The following is a 7,196-nucleotide window of genomic DNA, read 5'->3' as shown; positions in this document are numbered from 1 at the left end:
TTACTGGTAATAGTTTCCATACATATCAGTGATTGGGTAATAAAATGGTTAAGATTCAAGCAGCTTTCTCCTGAAACATTTTGCTGCTGGAAATTAATCTATCAGCCCTACTAATGGTTTCTCTTGTGAACAATAGGTTTAATTTCCTGAAAATACCAGCAAGATTTGTTGACAGGATGGTAAGTTTTTATAATTTTTTTTCATGTTATAGGGTTAGGATACAACTTACATTTCTTTAAACAGCAATAAACTTGGAATACATTTATTATAAAAAATTAAATTAAAAAAATGTGAATTAAGAACTAAACTGTATCTGCTGGGCGGAAATATAATGACCATAAGTGGTCTAGAACTCTTTTTATAGATTTGATTCTTAAGAATTGTGATGAGTCTTAACTTCAGTGTTCTGCTCATTTAAACTTGGATAATTACTTCCTGGTTACTTAATTCACTTTGAAAGCTGACACTTATACTGTAGTTTTTATCAGTTGGCTTAAATTATCACTGCTGTGCTCCATATGTCACTCATGGCATGGTTATGTTTTGTTGTTTAATAAAACAGCCCTTGTATAGTTAGTATTTTATTTTAAGTGCCATAGCTGCCATTGGAAGTCAAGATAACATATATAAGCCACATGTGATCGATATTATAACTTATACTTATATAGCATCGTTTATCCACAGTGCTTTGAAAAACTTAAATGCCTCTCCTGTGCTTGTGAGATAGGTGAGTGTGATTACTTGAAGATCTTTAAATTAAAACATTAAGACCTAATAGTGAAGTAAATACTTGCAAAGTTTGTTGATCTCTTCTGCCTCATATTACTAGATAGAATTAACTGAAGTCACAGAGATCTGTCACATCATGAACTGGGCTTAGCATTAAACTTGTTGGGTTAGGCTGAAAGCTATCTGTAACTCTCATGACCGTTAAGCCTACTAGTTTTCACGAACAGATGTGACCTTTCTGATAGCGTGATTTACCCAGTACTGTTTGACTGTGTATCCACTTGCTCTGTCTTGTGAGAATTCTGTATTTGAGCTCTCTAGAGAAGAGACTGTTTTATTTATGTGTATAGGATATAGCCTAGTGAGACCACGATTACGGTCTCTAGGCAAGACCACAATGTAAATGAGTAATAATAAATCTGGGAAGGATTTTTTCCAAATTCTGGGAAAATCTGGATTTAGTCTCTTAATTTGGTTGCTCTGATGTCCTGGATAGGAACCCAGAAGTGTGTGTGTTTTTCCTAAATGGGTGGATAAAACATGTCACATAGAGGATAGGTAATTTGTATAATGTTATAAAAAGCCACTGGGTATAGATTCCAGGATCCCAGTTTTGGGATCTACTACAGTGCATAATCTGGACTATGAGTCCTCTTCAGTTTAATGTTTTTAGAAAGTAATTCAGAATTGTAGAAAAGTAAGGGCTTTGTTGCACATTCACACCCCCCTCCCTACTGGCCCAAATTGGGACCAGTGCCCTTCCCCCTGCTCCCCAGATCCCCACTCACTTCTCCCTCTCCCAGCCCCTCCTCTGTGGCTGCCTGTGCTGTCTCCCAGGAGAGCAGGCAGGGAAGGGTTAACCTGCCTGCCCAGCTTCTACCCCCGCTGCTCTCTAGGCCAGGCTCATCCAGAAGAGCCACAGTGGGTGGGTAGGGGTTAGCTTGAAATGGGAGGCAGGGAAGGGATTGTATAACCTATTCCTTTAAACCCTGGAATCAACCTTGTCACACAACTACAAGGCAGATTGCCAGAAAACACCAAGAGTACCTTAACACAAGGGTTGGTAACTACAGCCCACAGGATGCAACTAATCCATGGAGCTGTCCCCCCATGGATGTGGGACTTCAGCAGCCAGATTGACCCATTCTAGGTCAGAGGCAGGTGGGGCAGTAGATGGGTGCAGAGACCCAGCCACTGCTGACAGTTTTTTTCCCAGCAGCTGCACAGGAAAAATGCTCGATGCACTTTCCTCCCACAGTGGCACAGGGAAAGTGCCACTTTCCCCCACAGTGCTGCCAAAGGCCCATGCTGCTGCAGGGAAAAGCACCAGCTGGGGGCAGTCTCCATGTGCTGCCACCAGGAAAAGTAGCAGGGATGCGCACTTTCCCTGTGCAGCTGCTGGGAAAAGTGATGGTGGCAGCAGATGGGTCTTAGCACCTATTCGCCTGCCTGCCTCTGACTTAAACTCTGTCAGTCTGGCCCACAGTTTGAAAAGGTTGCCAACCTCTGCCTTAATCTGCCACAGGGCCATGCTGCCTGTTGCAGAGGAAGGTAAAACCCACCACATTCTTAAGAAGTCAACTTAAAAACCTGAATGATAAAAGTAAAGGCCAGAGACATACGTGTGTATGTGTGCGCATGTTTAAAGAAAATACATATCATAAAGATGTGTATAAATATAGATGCGCATTCACAAGAACACAACTGTGCCTTTTAAAATACTTAAAATTTCCTTTTGTTTACAATGGTGAATTGTATTACAGAAAGCTAAGACCCTCCCCTTGATTGAAAAAGAATAATTGAAACTCCAGCAGCAAAGCATCAGAGAATTTTCTTCTTTGTTTTTTTTATTAGCCAACAAAAAGGTGAAGATTTTCTGGTAGTGTTGAAGTGAAAGGATGGTTAAGTTGATTTAAAAAAAACAAACCAAAAAACTTTGTTAAGCCATAGCTTAGAAGGAAAAAGAATTGAGTCTTGAACCCTAAAGTCATTTGGAATGCAAAAGAAGCCAGATTTGATTTTTTTAGCAATATCAAAGAATATATGATTTAAGGTAACAGATTTGATTTTTTTAGCAATATCAAAGAATATTTAATTTAAGGTAACCCCCCCCCCCACTCTGAACCAGTACCTTTCTACTTTATTTTAAGTCATCCTTAGTCTGACTTTCGGCCAAGGATATGATCATATTGATGTGAAGGTGGTATAGGGTAATGAGAAGAGTATACTTTTTGTAAATGCAAGATACTTTGCAGCAGGGAAGACTGAAATGAATAACAACACTTAAATACAAAGGTAGATTTACATGTGGAAAATCCTTTAGGAAAGCCAAAAAAAAATGAATATTAAAATTCCAGGAATACATTTCAAATAACTCAATTTCCTGTGCAAATAATGCATAGAAATCATGGCTAGAACTCCAAGAAATATATTATTGTTTTTCTCTTGAGTCTTCAAAGTTCACATTTTTTTTTCAATATTATTATTTTCTGTCAACTCTCTACTGTGTTCCAAGTCAGGTAGTTTACAAGAATCCAGCTTGGCATGAAAGAAATCAAATAGCTCATGAATGTCCAACACCCTTTAGGAGTTTAGAAGTAAAAGAACTGTTATTGAGTTGCACACCCTTTAAACCACTATAGATTGAACTTGGTAGAGCAGTGGTGCTCAACCTTTTGGGCCGTCTGGCTGGGTGAGGAGCACATTGTTTTTCCACGGGCCATATCAGGCCCGTTCCACACAGTTTGGCCCTGTGTCCTTGATTTAGTGCTCAGGGCCATGCTGACCACCCTCCAGGTTCCCCTTGAGGGTGGGTCTGGAAATTTGGCAGTTGAGGAGCAGGAGTGCTGCCACTGCTCCCCGACCACCTTATTTTTAGACCTGTGGGAAGCTCTGTGGGCTGTATGACATTTCTCTGTGGGCCAGATCTTGGCTCCGAATTGGGTGTTGAGCATCCATGTGATAGAATATGACTAGCCACTAGAGAGGAGCTGTGGATGGAGCAGTGTTGGAGGAGTTTTGCTACATTTGTACCATTCCTGGTTTGTCCACAGGTAAGAATTAGAATGTAGTGCTGCCCTTTTCAAATGTGCCCCTTTTGAAACTGCTCCAAATGTCTATGCATATGTACCCTCAGGTGCTTAAACAGCTCCTGACTGAACCTCTTGAGGTCTCTCAAGGATAGGGTTGTGTTTTGCAGAAAGCAACGGAAGCTTCAGGTCTGGTGTTGTATACAGCTCTGCTGTCCATGCCTAAATGATATGTTCTCAATACACCCATTGGATTACTAAAGGAGTAATCCAATAGTTAAATGAAAACAAGGGCTCCCCCTCTGCTATTTAAGACCATCACAAAGGTGTACTGACAAAGCAACTACATTCTTCCCTAGGGTTGCTCTATGTTGGCTTTACTGGTGTTGGTTTTAACTGTACTTGTTTTAGGCTGATAAGATTTATTTGCATTTGATTTTTAGGTAGAAATTGAAATCTGTAACAGCATAACCATCAGAGTATGAGAGTCCAGAAACCTCCTGAAACCCTGACAAAAGATCACATGACCAAGGCCAGAAAATAAAATTTGGTCTTTACCATCACTCTTATGGGTCAGGCTTGTCAGACATTGGACTGTGTAGTTCAGGTGCTCTTCTAGTACCTAATGTCATTTAAGGAAAGGGGCAAATGTTGTCCCTGGCTCCTCACAAGCAAGAGTAACCCATGGATGTGGTTATAATCTGCCAACAAATATTACAGACTACTGATAACTCTTCCTTTTTTTATTCAGTACTTCCTTTAAAATCCCTTGCTCTGCATAGAGCATTGGTAAACGTGATGATGATCAGATAAATCTACTCAAACCCTCATTTGCCTAACTTTGTAAGAACAATCCTTGGGCCTTGTCTTAGCTGCGGCTAAAATTGCACTTGGCCTTGGTTTTCCCTGTTTAATCCGACGTGTTCACACGCTCGTATACCACTACCAGTGCATCGCAGCAAGGCAGCCACTATGCTCTGTGCTATTGGGCAAACTTTGAAATAGCTTTAATGATGTTTTGCTACCACAATGTTAGTGCAGTGAATATGTGCAGTAATAGGACCTACAACACTTGAGATGTGGATAATCAGTCCCTTTATGCATGGGTCATCCATTCATTGATAGCATATTGCCATCTGCTTGTGTTCTGACTCCTGACCAGCAGTAGTCTACCTTTTATATCCCTCTGCTTGTCACTAGTGTTGTGATCCTAATTGCAATTTCTCCAGACTTCTCCAGTGTTTTTGATTTGACAGCAGAACAGCCTGAGCGGCCGCCATGTTTTGGAGTGGGGCCACCTGGCTGTATGCACATACTAGAAACTCAGCAGCTTTAGGCTTTACCCTGGCTCAGCTGCAGTCACCTTTTGCATTTCTTATGCTACATTGCCCTCAGTGCAGATACTATCTTTTTTGGTAATTCTCCTTTGCTATGAAATCTGATTGGCACTTTACAGAATAATTTCTTTTACTTTATTCATATTTTGCTCTGAACAGAGCCCTTGTAGCTGAAGAATGAGTGGTGAGAGTGACATGCTAAATACTGTAATACAAGTGGTAGCTGTGATAAAATGACACTCGTGTCTGCTTTGGATTTATTTAATTCTTATTTATTCAGTTTTGCTGAGATAAAGGAAAATTGTCAGATATGTACAGTAGACAAATACAGAAAGAGAGTATTTCCAGCAGTTGCTTGTGAAGGAATCGCATTTATTTTAAAGATGTGAAAACTGGAGGAAACAACAAATGTATTGAGTTGAAATAGCATTGCATGCTTTGAGTAGCACCTGACCTTATTTTCTGACTTGAAGCCATTGCTTTTCTACAATTTAATAAATACTAGAGGCGTAATATTTAGAACTTGTTGAACAGTGCCATCAGTCACCTAGCATTTATTTTAAATTAAAGTAAGCATTAATTAGAGGACTTCAGTTCGGAGAAGTGCAGAGAACAGAATTTTTAGCAGCATGTAGCAGTGCTTGAAACCAGAACCAAACACTAACTTTTTGGGATAACTTACTGGACTTAACTTCCTTTCTTTGTAGATACCCAAATAAGATGCATATATACATAGGTCAGGGCTGTCCAACTTCTAAGTGGCCCAGGTCCACACAGGCTGTATGCCTTGTGTGTCTGGACACTCCCCTCCCTGTCTCTTGTCCTGCCACATGTGCAGAACCCTACCTTACCTTTTGGCTGCCTAGCTGTGGACTCCCTCAGTGCACCATGCTGCATGGGTGCTCCAGGGGATGGAGTGCATCACTCTGCCTCACCCCATGCATGGAGTGGGAGCATGCAGAAGAAGCCAGGGGAAGGAGGATGTGCCCTAAGACCCTGGCTGCTGCTGCAGCTGAAGTGGTAAGGGCAGCAGTGACTGGGTAAGAGCCCTGGAGCTGCATGTTAACATCTTGTGGGCTGCTATTTGGTCAACACTGACATAGATAATGAGTAGCCATGACTGATTTAATATGGACTTAAGTGGATTAAAAAAAATCTTGATTTAAATATACGGAATTAAATAGCTTGGTCTGTTCATGTATGCTAAATGAAGTTAATGTTACGAAACACCCCAAAGTTCCCCTCTAACTGGGTAGAGAAGGATTGATTAGAAAAAGTAAGCTTAATTTATCTTTGCTGCTTCTCCTTAGGGAAAACTTTGGTACCTCATATGTCTTGTTTTGTAGCATTGCTGGTCTCATTAGTTCTACAAAGTTTGTTACATGCTATTCTCAATTACATTCCAGATAGATATCTGTTAGGTTAGGGGTGCTCAACCTGCAGGCTGCGGGCCAAATGTGGCCTGTGGAGCCATGGCATTCAGCCCACAGGGCTCCCCATGGGACAGGAAATTTGGTGGCAAGTAATACTACCACTCCTGCTGCCAAAATCCTAAACCACTTTGCCAGGAATGGGCCATGCTCCCTTCTTCCCAGTACAGTCAGATCAGTGCTGGGCTGCTCCACAACCTCCTGCCTTCTCTTCCCCATGGACAGATCAATCCCCACTTCACCCGAGTAGTCGGGTCCTCTGGCCCACGGATGGACTGAACACCATCCATCGGGCTGGAGTGAGGAAAAAGGTAGAGCACCGCTGTATTAGGGGATTGTTAAGGATAAAAAGTGAAGCTTTTGGAAGCTAGGAAAGGCCAAGATTAAAGTTTCTTGTGCACCTTTAATCTGCCCGTACCCTGTCCACTCACCCTTTATATGCATTATAATAGTCTTTAATGAGACAGTCCTACACTATTCTTTCTACAGAACCCCATAAGCAGTTAGCACATTCATGGACTTTGCTGTTACCACAGAAGATTCAGATGTATAGACTTCCAAGCTCTTTCAAGCTTTAGTTAAAGTTCTCCTACCACCACTTTTCAGCGTGGGGACACTGATGCACGTGATGCTCCAGAAGTTTTAATTAGCGTGGCTCTTGGAGCCAATAC

The 7,196-nt window shown here is 41.4% G+C and overlaps 1 protein-coding gene across 1 annotated transcript in view; it reads left to right on the top strand.

Annotated features, from left to right (window-relative positions):
• Window positions 1-689: 689 nt before the first annotated feature.
• Window positions 690-7,196, top strand: part of APBB2 (amyloid beta precursor protein binding family B member 2) — a 290,361-nt gene continuing 283,854 nt past the window's right edge. The window contains exon 1 of the mRNA XM_025192056.1: window positions 690-727. The gene's annotated coding sequence lies outside the window, so the exon portion shown is untranslated. The remainder of the gene's footprint in view (window positions 728-7,196) is intronic.

The sequence above is a fragment of the Alligator sinensis genome, unplaced genomic scaffold (genome assembly GCF_000455745.1).
Source record: "Alligator sinensis unplaced genomic scaffold, ASM45574v1 scaffold1550_1, whole genome shotgun sequence".
In the NCBI taxonomy this organism is placed as follows: domain Eukaryota; kingdom Metazoa; phylum Chordata; order Crocodylia; family Alligatoridae; genus Alligator; species Alligator sinensis.
The sequence above is the reverse complement of the archived record's forward strand: the minus strand, read 5'-3'. Positions and strand labels throughout refer to the sequence as shown.